The sequence below is a fragment of the Mustela erminea genome, chromosome 7, assembly GCF_009829155.1.
Source record: "Mustela erminea isolate mMusErm1 chromosome 7, mMusErm1.Pri, whole genome shotgun sequence".
Classification (NCBI taxonomy): Eukaryota; Metazoa; Chordata; class Mammalia; order Carnivora; family Mustelidae; genus Mustela; species Mustela erminea.
Window position 1 is genome coordinate 132,209,954 of NC_045620.1, and position 14,727 is coordinate 132,224,680.

The following is a 14,727-nucleotide window of genomic DNA, read 5'->3' on the forward strand; positions in this document are numbered from 1 at the left end:
AGTATAAGATTTTATTTGCATTTGGGCGGGGAGTCTAAATTCAAGACTGTAGCATCAGAAAGCATACCCAGTGGTATCTGGGGCCACCAATGGGAAGGGGGATTGAAAAAGAGGCCTGGGGAAACATTTGTGGATGGATAATGTGGATGGATGGATAAGGAAGGTGATTCTTTTTTTTTTTTTTTTTTAAAGATTTTATTTATTTATCAGAGAGAGAGGGGGAGAGAGCAAGCACAGGCAGACAGAATGGCAGGCAGAGGCAGAGGGAGAAGCAGGCTCCCTGCCGAGCAAGGAGCCTGATGTGGGACTCGATCCCAGGACGCTGGGATCATGACCTGAGCCGAAGGCAGCTGCTTAACCAACTGAGCCACCCAGGCGTCCCAAGGGAGGTGATTCTAAAGCAGGATTGTGGGAAGGCTTTGACTACTCTATAAATTCATTAAAACATTAATTGAACTGTAAGTTGGGTCAATTTTATGGTACGTAGATTAACCTCAAACTAAGATTTAAGAAGATAGTATATGTAATGAAAGTCAGAAAAAAGGTTTTTTTTTTTTTTTAATTTTTTATTCTTATTTTTGCTGATAGAGGTGGGAATTCTGGCCAGAAGAGTGGAGGAAGGATATGCCCAAGGAAAAATGGAAGCATAGTATGGGAATAGAATGGATTCTCCATAGAGTATGGAGGACAGACCTTTAGAGAAGGATATTGGAAGAAAGCACCTGCCTTTAGCCTGAATAAAAAAAAAAAAAAAAAAATCACTGTGCCCAGCATCTACAGAAGTAAAAACGAGCAGCATAAAAAGTAATTCATAATTTCATATATTTATGTGATATCACTGGTTAACAGAGTATAAAACTACTAACATGAAGATGCTTAACCCTGTGGGGAGTGTAAGTGGCACTTTTCCCTTAGATTAAATTTGTTTTATTTGTTGGTAAGGATCTGTGCCAAGAAGGAACAAGGGAATATCAAGAAGTCGGTTCACGAAATACTGGAGTTGACTTTTCCTCTTTTGAGCACAAGTACGCTTTTAGATGGAAATGGGGGTGTCTGCACTTTCGTGGGAAATCACGTAAGAATAACTTGCTTTTGCGACAAAATGGCTGTGACCTAGAGAAAAAGATGATTGAGTTCCTGATGAAACTGATGTGACCTAGAGAACAAGATGAGTGAGTTCCTTGTTACACATGTTCCAGGACTGCCACACAGTCAGGGTTGGCTTCTGCCAAAGGGCAGCACCAGGCATCTATTTGCTTTGTGTGCAGTGAGGCAACTCTTCATTCCTAGGGCTGCAACAGTGGCACTGGTCATTTAAGCCATACCCAGGTCCAAGCTCCAGTGGACACTGCAGCTGGCCTGGGTCTTTCTGAGTGTGTGGAAAACCCTCTGCAATATCCTCTTCTGGACATGACTCACTGCTTTCCCGTGGACCAACCCAGCACAGGGATAGGAAAGAGAAGAGCCTCTAGGATTCATCCCCACATAGCTTCCATGGCTTACTCATCAGAAAGCCCCTCTTTCTCTAGTGACAGGTTTAATGAATGAGAGCAGGAGAAGGGAGGGAAGAGAGGGACCTCTAGTACCAGTAGAAAATACCCAAAAGGTTTACAGATGCCACTGGCCCTTCCCCACCAGAAGAGCCATCTTGAGTCTAGATCATGTCCAGAAACATAAATGTGAGCAGGATAGTTCAGAGGGGAAGTTCGAGAGTCAAAGGGTCAGTATCCAGGCTACAATACTCACTTCCTGTAGGGCCTTATAAATTGTGACTCCATTTCCTTATCTGTACTATAGGATTATGATACTCACTTCTTAGAGTTATAAGATTAAGAGAGGTAATATTGGTAAGTGCCTCGTTAGCATAGTAGGTAGCACATCAGTCTCATAAGAGAGGTAATATTGGTTAAAAAATGAAATTTAAAAAAAAAAAAAAACTCCGAGTGTTATCTCTTACATAATAAATGCTGTACTTAATGCATTTTGACCTGACTCCACAAAAATAGCATTAAAGCAAATGTTGATTCTCCAGAATCTTGGCTAGCCTTGGCAAATAATGACCTGCAAGATCACCGTGGTGGGTTCCAATAACATCTCAGAGGCAGGTGATAAGGGGTTGAACTGATGTGAGGTTATGATCACACATACCCTTGGGGGAGTTGATTGACAAGGGTAAGACTAGAGAGAACACTGAGAAGGGCCTGAAGAACCAGACTTCTCTCCTGTCTGCCTCAAGGGCATGGGTTGAGTGTAATTGGGAACAACCACATTCTGCCCCCACTCTGAGTACAACCTGCTCCTTGGGGACATCCAACGTAGATTTTCTGTTACACCAGTCGTCCAGACTGGGATACCTCTTCTTGTCTGTCACACAACTAAATCCTCACTTAAGTAAACACGAGTCCTTGTGTGGGCTGTTGCATGTCATTTTTCTCTCTTTATCCACTATCCTGGCATTCCTGATGAGGCCTGGATTACGGAAAAGTGACTATACCAAAAGACATGTTATTTGTAATGACCCTAAAACAGCACCCATTCAAGATTTTGTATCGCAGTGGCCAATTTTGTTCTGTAAAGGGCTAATTGTAAATGTTTTCATCTGTGTGGGCCATACAGTCTCTTGCACTTCCAACTCTGCCGCTCAAGCACAAGAACAGCTAGAGGGAGATAAGTGACGGAGTGAGGCTGTTTCAAGAAAACTTTATTGAGAGCCGGCGAAACTTGCATTTCATGTAGCTATTTTTTTTTTCATTGTTCCTAGGTATATAGAAATGGAGGAAGAGCTCTCAGCTCACAGGCCATACAGAAGCAGGCAGAAGGAGGATATGAGCTGAGGGGTCATTGTTTGCTGTTCCTTGGTTTAGTGCATGGAACCCTCTGCTCACACTGCCTCCTCAGCACCATATATGTCTTAGCCCTACACCTCCCTGAATATACAAGGAACAAACTGCAGGCCTTATGAGGGCTGGCACCTACCTACTCTATCCTGCACGGTTGTTCTGAACCTTACCTTTCTTTGACCACAAGACAAATCGGTGGCCTCTGTTGCCTGTGTATGTAGTTCTCACCCAAACGAGAAGACTGAACAATTGGGGGAAAGGAGAGTTGTTTCTCTTTCACTTCAAGACACTACACTTTCTCTCCTTGAACTTATTTCCCTCTTCAGGCTTTTGTAGCTGGAAAGAAAACCATACCCAACTGCTTCACTCCGCCCACCCCCAGCAGGACACAACCAATGCCATGATGGCCATAATTGTGCCATTGAACGGCATCCCCAGTTTCGCACTATGAAGCTTCTTGGTAACTGTTGAAGTTACGTGGAGTATCCCACTCTGTCATCTTCTAGCTGTTAATTGAAAACAAAAATGCTGCTGCATTGCTGTTTTTTGCCACTGCCTAATTCCTAATTTATGAGGACAGACATCAATCTGCTTCTAAAACACTTACATTACACTGAAGTACTCCAGTTCTATAATATCTTGCCTACTGACCTGTTAAGTGTTCAAGGAAAACTGTGAAAAATTATATATATATTGTGAATATGTGCGCGGAAGTGTCATGCTTTAGTGAAACTTACAGCTTTCCCCTTCAACTTAAGTACAAAGAATGATTGGGTAGCAGTTTTGCAAAATTTCAAATAAAATCTATGTAATATATACGGTGGGATGAGGGCTAGATGTGCTTTCAAAATTATTGGAAACTGTATATCACGATGTGAGCAGGTCATCTGTCACACAATCAAGCTTTTATTGGAAATTCTGACACCAATTTACTTCCCTAGAAAACCTTGAAACCCTATTTTAAAGTAGAATCATAGCAATCCTACTGGGAAAAAAAGATAAAAATACCTTCCATTAGTGTCTCCTCTAGTGAAAATTTATAATTACATTTCAACAATTATTCTTTAAGTAATATAGAGTATCCAGTTTTACATTTATCTACTGTATTATTCTCTACTAACAACTCCTTTTAAATACCAAAGGAAAACTCAATGAGACCTCAAGTCTATCAAGAGTGACCAATAGTAAGGATCTGAAAGAAGACAGATGAAATCCTGACTTCCCCATGTTTCAGCTTTATAGCTCCAGCCAAACCAGTTAATACCTGGTTTATATGTTTGAAACTGTAGGAATTTTCATCCAAATATTTATACATTTTCAATGTATAAACCAAGTTTACACATTTGAAAACCCAGTTTACACATTGGAAAATGAACTTGTTTTCAGAAATAGAGAGAAAATATAAGAAGTAATGAATGCTGTGTGTGAGACATCACACACATATTGTGTTCAATATCAATATAAATATCAGAGTTGTATATTAATGGAGGTTGACCCCACATTCCAAGCATCATAGTTATATCCACAGACCATGGGAGCTGTAGAGGGACTGAGAGGTCATCCTTTAACCATCTCTTAATCTACACCAGATGTAGAAACTCATGTGCAGAGATGGGAAATGATTGCTCTGAGCCCATCCAAAGAAGTAGTAGTAACTCCTGCTTTAATGAAATGGTCTTTAAATGCCTCAAACTCACTATCTGTGCTGTAGCTGATTAGGGTCACCATGTTGAACAAATAAAAATCTAAGATGTCTGGTTATATGTGATTTTTAGAAATATTTATTATTTTTAATATTAGCCCCATGTCATATTGGGACGTACTTGTACTAAAAATTATTGGTGCTTATTGGAAATTCAAATTTAACTGGACATTCTGTGTTTTATCGGACAACCCAATCTAGGGCAAGAAAAGGCAGTGGTTACAGAAACCTGAAACATGCTATTTTAAACCTCTGAAAATCTTGGCTTTGGCCAAAGACCATAACTCTCTGGAAACATTCTGTTTGCTCTTAAATGCCCAGCTGACTATCACCCAGTTCCAGAGACTTTATTCCGTAGAATTCAGCTTTGCTTCTTCCAGTGCTTGTAAGGTACTTCTGTCCTATGCCCCCGAGTGTGTATAATCACATTCTGCCATGCACTACATGATAGAGCCATAAATGTTTTTATTCCCTATCAAGATTGTTATTGCTCTTTTTAAATTATAAATCAGTGTATCTGCTCTGTGTATATCTCAGTGTCTTATAAGCAGCATCACGATACCCAATATCCTTTCAAGAGGGTTTCCATAAGAATAATCGCTATTTCCTAGGCTAAAGCAACTTCATGTCATCTGTCACTATCACTCCTTCAAAATCATCATCATTCATTGAATCTTACTGTATTTCTGGCACTAATTACTTAGAACTCAAATCATATATTGATTTACACCTCAATAATCTTAATAGCTAAATTCCCATGATTCTTTCCACTTCTTTAATGAGAAAACTAAACCTGGAGATTAAGAAAAATAACATAAATTGCCCTCAATCTCATAAAAGGAATCAACGCATCTGGGATTCAAACACAAAACCATGTCTGTAATTGCTTCTGGACTCTAACAAGAGACACAAGACCGTATTTCTGTTCCAATGGGAAACACTCGCACAGGATCTACAGCCCATTTAAATTTGACAAAAGAAAAAAAATAAATAAATTTGACAAAAGAGGGTGGCTCAGTTGGTTAAATGTCCAAGTCTTGAATTTGTTTCAGATCATGATCTCAGGGTCGTGGGTGGAGCCCCAATCAGGCTCTGGGCTCGGTGGGAGTCTGCTTGAGATTTTCTATGCCCTAGTGCCCTCCTGCCCTCTCTCTCTTTCTACTAATGAACAAATAAACTCTTTTTAAAAATGAACAAAATGTGGGCTTCTCCCAACACGAGTTCCCAAATTATTTTTGGAAAACGACTATGGACTGTTTAGAGTGTGGATGAAGACAGCCATCCCGATGATCAAATAAATGCATCATTTTCTACCAGTTCCTTACAACTTTGGCTTCATGTGTTATTTCAAGTTTCTCAGTCTTTTGAGTACTATGACTGCACTGTGACCTCCATACCTTCACTCTAGACCCCCTGTGCAGAGGAAATGTTATTTCTTTTGTGATCAAAAAGCCTAAGGGTTCAGCATACATAATAATAAATAATTGTTTACTGGGTGCTAAACATTGTTCATAATGTCATACATGTGCAAAATAACATTCATAACAACCCTCTGAATTTGGCCCATTATCCGTTCATATTACAAATGAGGTTACTGAGGCTCAGAGGCTATGCCAGCTTCCCAAAATAACACAGCTTTTAAATGCCAAGGATGAAGCCACTGATCCCACTGGAGTCCTAGAGTGCCCAGGCTTACAGAGTGTCATATAACCAGTCAAGGCACCTGAGCTGGGACACGTTCTTTCCTGAAATAGAGAGTGTTCCTCTTACCTACTTTATATCATGCTTTGTTGCCCTGGTCCCAGAAGAGACTATTACTGCATTACGATTACTGCATTACGATTACTGCATTACGATTACTGCATTACCGAGGCTTCGCAGGCATCCCTCAGACTTTACTCCCTGTTCTTCCCCAAGACCCGGATCTTGAACAACACGAGATAACTCAAAGCAATCCCTGCATTCTGAATCCTAGAACTCAGGACCAGGCCTTCTGACCCAAACCTCTCTTTTCGTACTACATTTATTTCCCAGCAACTTTTTGAACCTCGCCATCCCCAGCACAGCCCTTATGCCATCATACAGAGCTCGTTGAGTCTAAATCCTGGGGTAAATACATTCATATTCCAGTCGAGGCTGTGGCTTTGTGTACAAAACCTCAGGACTCCTCAATGCATATTGGAAAGGGGAGAAACAGAGATGTTAGCATAAAGAAGTTACCACAAAGAGGAAATGGGATAGGCTGGTAGTAAAGTTGTTTTTTCAGTTGTGTGTAAAATGGAAAGAACGTGAATAAATCCTTGTTGTTTATCACATCGATGCTTGTGAACGTTTGGTTGTTTGAAATCATCTCTCCCATCAGAAGGTTTGCAAGAAATATTTTCATGATCTTATGCTTAATTATCTCTTTAATGAAAACTATAAAATTGCAACACCTTAAGTAGGTTTATCGAACTTAAAGAACGGTACTTGGGGCACAGTAATACACCTCTTCATCTCAAAACCTTTAAGAGTGATGTTTGGCTCATTTAATGGTCTTTGAAATAACTTCCTTTCAAATGTATAAATCTGAGGATAATGAAATTACCTACTTTATTTCTTTTGTAAATAATCATAAAGTATAATTCTATATAACTCCTGAATCTAATAATTCTAAATGAGTAAACTCAAGTCTGTTAGTCAATTAATTTCTTTTAAAGATTGGCATTTCCTATCACAAGTACAGGCCATGTATCCAACCACTTCCCATTATATATTCTGCAAGGCTGGATCATATGACATTACTCTCATATCTACAAAATGGAAATTACACAGTTTGGTCTCATGTTGTTATGAGATATGTTCATACCCACCATAGAACAAAGAGTATGTATATTTGAACTCGACAGAATTTCAGATTCAGGAAGTTCTGGGTTTTTTTTGTTTTTGTTTTTGTTTTTGTTTTTTTAGATTATTTATTTATTTATTTGACAGAGAGAGAGAGAGAGAGAGAGATCACAAGTAGGCAGAGAGGCAGACGGAGTGGGTGGGAGATGGAGGCCCCCCTGCTGAGCAGAGAGCCCGATGCGGGGCTCCATCCCAGAACCTGAGATCATGACCTGAGTGGAAAGCAGAGGCCTAACCCACTGAGCTACTCAGGCACCCCAGGAAGTCTTAATACTTGTGTAGGTGCCCCTGGTCTTAATACTTGTGTAGCTCCTCAATGGCTTTTCACTGACAAAACTTTACCTTGTTTCCTCTAAAGATCATTATGCTCTGTTTTCTTCTCTGTTCCTTCTATTTCTCTAGTCACAGTTTCCAGCCCTTCAATGAAGGGAAGGGCAGGAACAAAGCAATCTTGCCAAGCAGATTTCTACTTATGTCAAATCTGGATTTTACAACTATTTCACATTTGAAAGGATGTTACATTCGAAAGCATGCGCCTGTATTATAAACATCTGTATTATTCAGCATATCAGCTTGGGAGCTGTAGACTTGGGAGAAATGTTAGGCTTTGCAGATAGTCCACAAGCATGGAGAGGCTATAAACCAGAAGGTATGATTGAGGTAGATATTCTAGGTGTGAGAAGAGGACATCTCTAACGTCGAAGAAACACACTGGGGCGAGGCGAGCTGCCCAAGCACGTACTACTTATGGCCCTATCGATCAACTTCACAAAATATACCTCGATTATTGTTGACATTCAATTTTTTAATTGAGCAATATTCATAAATGTATGTGAAACTTGATTTTCCATATTAAGGAATAATTAATAATTAATAATAAGTACTCATTTAAGTTTTGCTGGAATTAGTTTCACCCCGCAAAATGGCAAATATCTACACTTTGCCATTTTTCCGTCTAGGTTAGTTTCTAACATTGTTGTGTGAATCTTTACCTGAGTTGAGGAAGTTTTCTGAAATTTTTTTCCTGAATCACTGAAATTGTAGGGGAAAAGGCTAGGAAACTAAACATTTTTCTAGGTATAACCAGAGTGGAGTTGAAGGGTGAGATTTTGAAGGATTAGCAAAATAATGTATGCTATGCTAGTGGGTTTGTGTATAATAATGAGCTATCTCAGAAACAAAAAGACAGGAATATATCCAAATCACCAAAAAAAGAAAAGAAAAATGGGGTAGAAGTATCTCAAAAAAGCCTAAGAAAAATTATTTTAAAATATTTAAATGACATCGAAAACTTGATCCAGTTTTAATACCTAATACTCTACTGGTCAGTTAAAAGGAGAATAACATTCAAATTCTATTAAAAAATCAGAAGCAAATCTTTATTTTTATTTAAATTATTAAAAAAAAAAAAAAACAACTTTTGGGGGCTCCTGGATGGCTCAGCAGGTTAAGCCGCTGCCTTCGGCTCAGGTCATGGTCTCAGGGTTCTGGGATCGAGTCCCGCATCAGGCTCTCTGCTCAGCGGGGAGCCTGCTTCCTCCTCTCTCTCTCTCTGCTTGCCTCTCTGCCTACTTGTGATCTCTCCCTGTCAAATAAATAAAATCTTAAAAAAAAAATTGTGGACAAAGGAAGCTACTGTGGGAATGGGAATTCTTTGAGGAATGAGCAAGGTAGTATGTATGGCACATAGGAGGTGCTCACGATAGCAGGTACATCATGAGTGATCAGTACATGTCTACGGACACCTGGATGGCTCAGTCAGTTAAGCATCCAACTCCTGGTTTTGGCTTGGGTCATGATCTTGAGGTCCTGGGATTGAGTCCTAGGACAGGCTCTGTGCTCAGCATGGAGTCGGCTTCAGATTCTCTATCCCTTACTGTCTGCTTCTCTTCCTGTTCATGCTCTCTCTCTCTCAACTAAATAAATAAAATCTTTAAAAAGTAACAAACATCTATTTTTAAACATAAATTTGAAACATGAGAATAGGATCTGAGTAGAGAGAGAGAGAGGAGAGCAAATTAACATTGCTCATATTAAACTTACTCCTTTCAGCATAAAAGCCTCAACAAGACCGTTTCCATGGAGGACAGCAAGACAGTCAAACATCCCTCAACACACACACACACACACACACACACACACACACACACATTCACAAAACCACTGTGTATTTATAGTTTTCTATGTGTACCTTGCAAGTGATATTTACATGTTGCATTATAGTTAATTATAATATGTTTAATTTCTGCCATTAAAGGACTTTTTATTAAAGGGAGGAGGTGGTGTCTATTTTGTTTTAAGCCACCTCAGTGCTATGCCCATTAGCTAGACCATCTGTATGTGTCGGTGGATGTAAATACAAGATTGTGAAACATCTTCAAAGTATGCTGCACTTGAACAGGTAATATAATGAGGTGGTTCAAAGCTCAGATCATATAGAACCATAACTCAATTGCACCATTAGGTGGCTTGTGACCTTGAACAGCTGACCTCTGGGCAATTGTGAATGTCTTCCTTATGTCTGAGAAACATGGTTGAGTCACTGTTTGAGGACAGTTCCTAGCACATAAAAAGCACTCCCTATATAGTAGATATTATATATTAATCCAATATAGTAGATATTATAATTAATCCATAAGCTTATATTTTCCAGAAGAGATGTAAGGAAAATTAGCTAAAGCCATACATTATTTTAAGTTAGGAAAATGGAACTAAAAATAAATAAATAAATAAAATCAGAAAAACAGAAATGCATTCTGTAGGTATGGTTTGCATTCTCTTAGGAGCCCAAGTTTGACTTGAGGAATTCTGTGAGTCCAAGTACAGAAAATCATGTTCATCATCATTTGAGTACTGCAAATGTGAGATGTTTTGTTTGTTTGTTGTTGTTGTTTTTTTGTTTGTTTTTCTTTAGAGAAGCACACCTGTTCCTACCTGCTCCAGGTGCTGAGAGCCAGATGTCTGCTGTGAATTCACAAAAAGAATTCATTGTATAGTGTGCTGCCAAATAACACTTGAGAATTTTTCAGTAAATACACCTTTAAGTTTCTAAAAGCTCTTTTCAGTAATGCCCACTGATGTAAGCTGGTGGCATAAACTTGAAGGAAGTTAGTAAAAATGCCTCAACAGAGTGTCTACCAATGTGTTTAAAAATATGTTTTCTTGGGGCACCTGGGTGGCTGAATTAGTTAAGCCCCCAACCTTTGGTTTTGCCTTGGTCATGATCTTGGGGTTCAGGCCCTGCATCAGACTCTGCATTCAGCCGAGAGTCTGCTTGATAGTCTCTTTCTCTCCCTCTACGTGCCCCCGTGCATTTGCACTCTCTCTCTTTCTCACTCAAATAAAAAAAAAAAATCTTTAAAAATAGATAATATGTTTTCTGAAAACCTGGATAAACCCAAAGATAAAATTTAAAGTATCTAAATGGAAGGACAATAAAGTATAGACCAACCCCTTTTTGAATGCCCTCCATACCCTAGCTTCGGGGAACATCTCCTCTCCCACTCCCAATATAATTGATTTAAGTGAATTTGAGAGAATATTTCTCTTGATAATCATTTGTAATATATTTAAGTTAATATCCATTTAATTTTTAGTAAAGAAATACACTTAATCACCCATAATTTGAGTCTTTTGTTCTATAATGTACCAGGGATGAAAGAAGGCGGTAGGCTATACCAGTGACAGATTTACATAAACCTCATTCACAACAGAAATGCCCTAAAAGGGAAACAAGTAAACTAATAAGTAAAAGGATTGAAAAAAAAAAAAAAAAAAACAGAGTTTATAGTTCCCACCTACTTTGAGGGAGGGGCTTGTCTCTTACCTTTTCTCATCCTCAGGAGTGAGCATCTGCCAAGTGTTTTCATACCAACCCAGCAGTAGAAGCACCAGCAGTTGGCATCAACACTCAGCAAAATCAGCTTGAAAACCCTCAGCGACCTGGAGACGTCTCTGGCGCGTATATCCGCAATGACTCAGAGTGATCTGGGTGACAGATGGCATCACTCAAAACAAGCAGTTCAGTCACCAAACTGATCTTTGGATCATCTTAATTATCTGTCTTTGGCCAAAACCCGCCTACCAGACCAACAAATGAAAAATGCCATTGGGTGATTCGAGCCTTGGGGAACTCCTTCACCATGGTGACATGTCTAATGTGACAAAAACAACAGAATGGGAGCCCTAGTGATAGCAGTGTGGGGATATGAAGTCCAGATCCTAATGGCTCTATAATCATGACAATGTTATTTATGAAAACCAAAGATTTATTTAAAAATTTTTTAAGTTAAAAAAGCACCTCACCTTCCAAGGAATTCATATCAATCTTCTAAAGCTGTAATCCCTTTATTTAGAGCATCATTATTGTCTTAGGTACTTAGTCACTAGGAATCATGTTTAATTCTTTCCTTTCTTTTCCTCTCTGGTCAATAACAAAAATCATATTTATTATCCATCCAAATTACCTCTTTGATCTCTCCCCATTTTTTCCATGCCTGTGTGCACTGGCTTAGGTGAGGCTCTTACAAATCTTCACCCAGAGGATTTTTAAATTCGTCTCCCCTACCTTCAGTGTCTTGCTCTCCAATCTGTCCTCCTTAATGCAACCGGAACCCATTTCTTGAAACACTGAACGATATGGCAGTTATCTATCGATCTATCTACCTACCTACCCATGTATGCTTGGTGTGTTCTAACACGTGGGTTGACATGAAAGCCCATGTATGGAAATGCTCTCCAAGACGCTAATTTTGTTGCTAAAATAAATGAAAGGTGATTCCATCCTCAAATTTGCCTGAGTTTTGAAGGGGAGGCTACATCTTTTCAGGCCTCTCCTTCCCTTTCCTTGATGCCTCTTCACACAGTTCACGAGCCTCACTGTGCTCGCTCCACACAGAATTGTTCCTGCTCTCTGACATTATGCTCGCTTTTCCATACTTTTGCGCATTTCAGAGCACTTGGACCATTTTAGTTCTAGTAAATTCCCATTCATCATTTAAAACTGCTTGTGTGTTTGCTGCTCCGAAGGTTTTTTAAAAGCCTTTTGTACATAAGTTTAACCTGCGCATATGGCATAACCGTGTTCCAAGTATCATTTAAAGAATTTAGGTATATTATTTAATTCTGTTCTCCCATAACTCCATCTAGCAGGTATTCCTAAAGTCTCCGTTTTATAAATAAGATGTACATCAAGTAGGCCCAGATTTGAATGTTGCAGTCAGTTCTGGGGTCCAGTTTCTTAAAAACTATACCGAATCCTTATTCTCTAAAACCTTGTGATACTTGGGGCTTCTTCAAAATCGGTATTTGACATAATTATTTCCTGTTCCGTCTGTTCACACAGAGAGAATCTGAACTGATAGAAAAGACAAAGTATTGCTCATGTTTTATATTCAGCAGCCGAAAGAATCAATGTTATTTTGAAGTGCCAAGTGAATGGAGAATGGATTCCAGAAAGTCTTCAGCTCCTTTTGGAGAACAAAGTTCCTTAAACAATAAGATGATCTTTGAAATTGGCTTACATTCTTATGCCATCAGTAGTTTTTGATAGTTTGTTAATCTAGAAGGTAGGGGCCTGGAGAGGATTTTTGGATCGTTTGAGACACGAGTTTATTTAAACTACATTGAATCTTGTACAACAGAGCCATAGAGCCTTAGGACTAGGAAGAATATTGTCTTCCCTAATGTTCTTATCTGGGAGACCTTCTTCAATCAGAACTTAAACCTCAATAAGATGTCATTATGATAATGTTATCTTCATTTCTTTTTGCTCTCATGAAATTTAATCATGACTTTAAAACCTAATTTTACAATTCTTAATACACTGCATTAATTCCGTTATTGAATGTACAATTACAAGGAAAATTTCTGGCTGCTATTAGCCTGATTTTCATTTTCATAAAACCAAGTGACGTCCGCATTCCACAACTTACACTTCTGACTCTGCATCAAAAGCACGGAATTTGGAGTTCGAAGACTGAGGTTCACACCTGAGTTTTTCCAGTTATGGTCCATGTGATCTCAGTCACATCACTTAAACACCTAACACTTTAGCTACTTTGAAGGAAAGGCCACCTGCCCGTCACTTCACTGCTGGGGGCTGGCAGAAGGAGTATCAATTGATTGGGGTATCTTGGCAGTAAATTTGGTCCAATCGTTTCTATGTGAGAAATCCGAAAACAACGCAACACCAGTGTTGGCCTTCTCAAAGCTACAGGACAAATGAAGAGCTGAAGAAATTTCTTTCGAGAAAGAAGAGCCAAACATACTTGTTTTGGTGTCTGAGCTGATGTCACAGTTATATTCATCAATATACCTAAACTTTACAGAGTGAGTGTTTTCAAAATTCCAGTTTCCATTCTCAGAAGACCGTTGTTTTAAGAGATATTTGTTAGGAATCCACAGGTAGCTGTAGGAAAAAGTCTTTCCTTCTGGTTCACATGGTATTGTCTTCACTCTTTCTTGGAGCAAATAAAATCTGCATTAACGCATGGTATAAAAATGGGGCAAAATGGCATTCACCTCTTATTTCAGCATCAACAATGAAAAACATTATTCAGCAACTTCCTGCTCATTCTTCTGTGCCCCCAGTGAGAAGAACATTAGCACAGATTCTTAGACATCTCTTTATCTTTGATTGCACTTGACAGACTCCTTCCCGGAATGGTGACTTAATAAGTGTTGATTTATTAAATCTACAGATTCTTTCACACTTTGGATGAATGTCACTGCATGCTTTAGTGCCACCTTATGTTTGGCTGGGAATTATTTTGACACATTTGAGTGTTTTTCAGAATGTGGTTTATTGGCCATCTGTATTGAGATCATCTGGAAACTTGTTAAACGTACACATTCTTGGTCCATGAAAAAATCAGAATAAAAGTCTAGCCATCGATGGAGGGGTATGGGCTAAAACCTCTAACTAGTCTTTGAGCCTTTAATAATTAGAAGTTCTTCTGTACTAGATCCAAAAGCCCAGGATAACCTGACTATGAGTATATAACAATAAACTATTTGGCTTTAATACAAATAGTCTCTTGCTATAAGACATTTTTTATTGTTAAATTGTTGAATGAATTTCTGTATGTCACTTCTACATTGGCTGAAATTGATTACCAAGAATAATTATTTCCAGTTAAACTCTAGTAGGGAATATATAGATATCTACCTCTCTATCTGTACATTTATTTAACACACCAAGGTGGGTGTGCCTGAGTGGCTCAGTTGGTTAAGCATCTGCCTTGGCTCAGGTCATGTTCCCGGGGTCCTGGGATCAAGCCCCACATCAGGCTCTCGGCG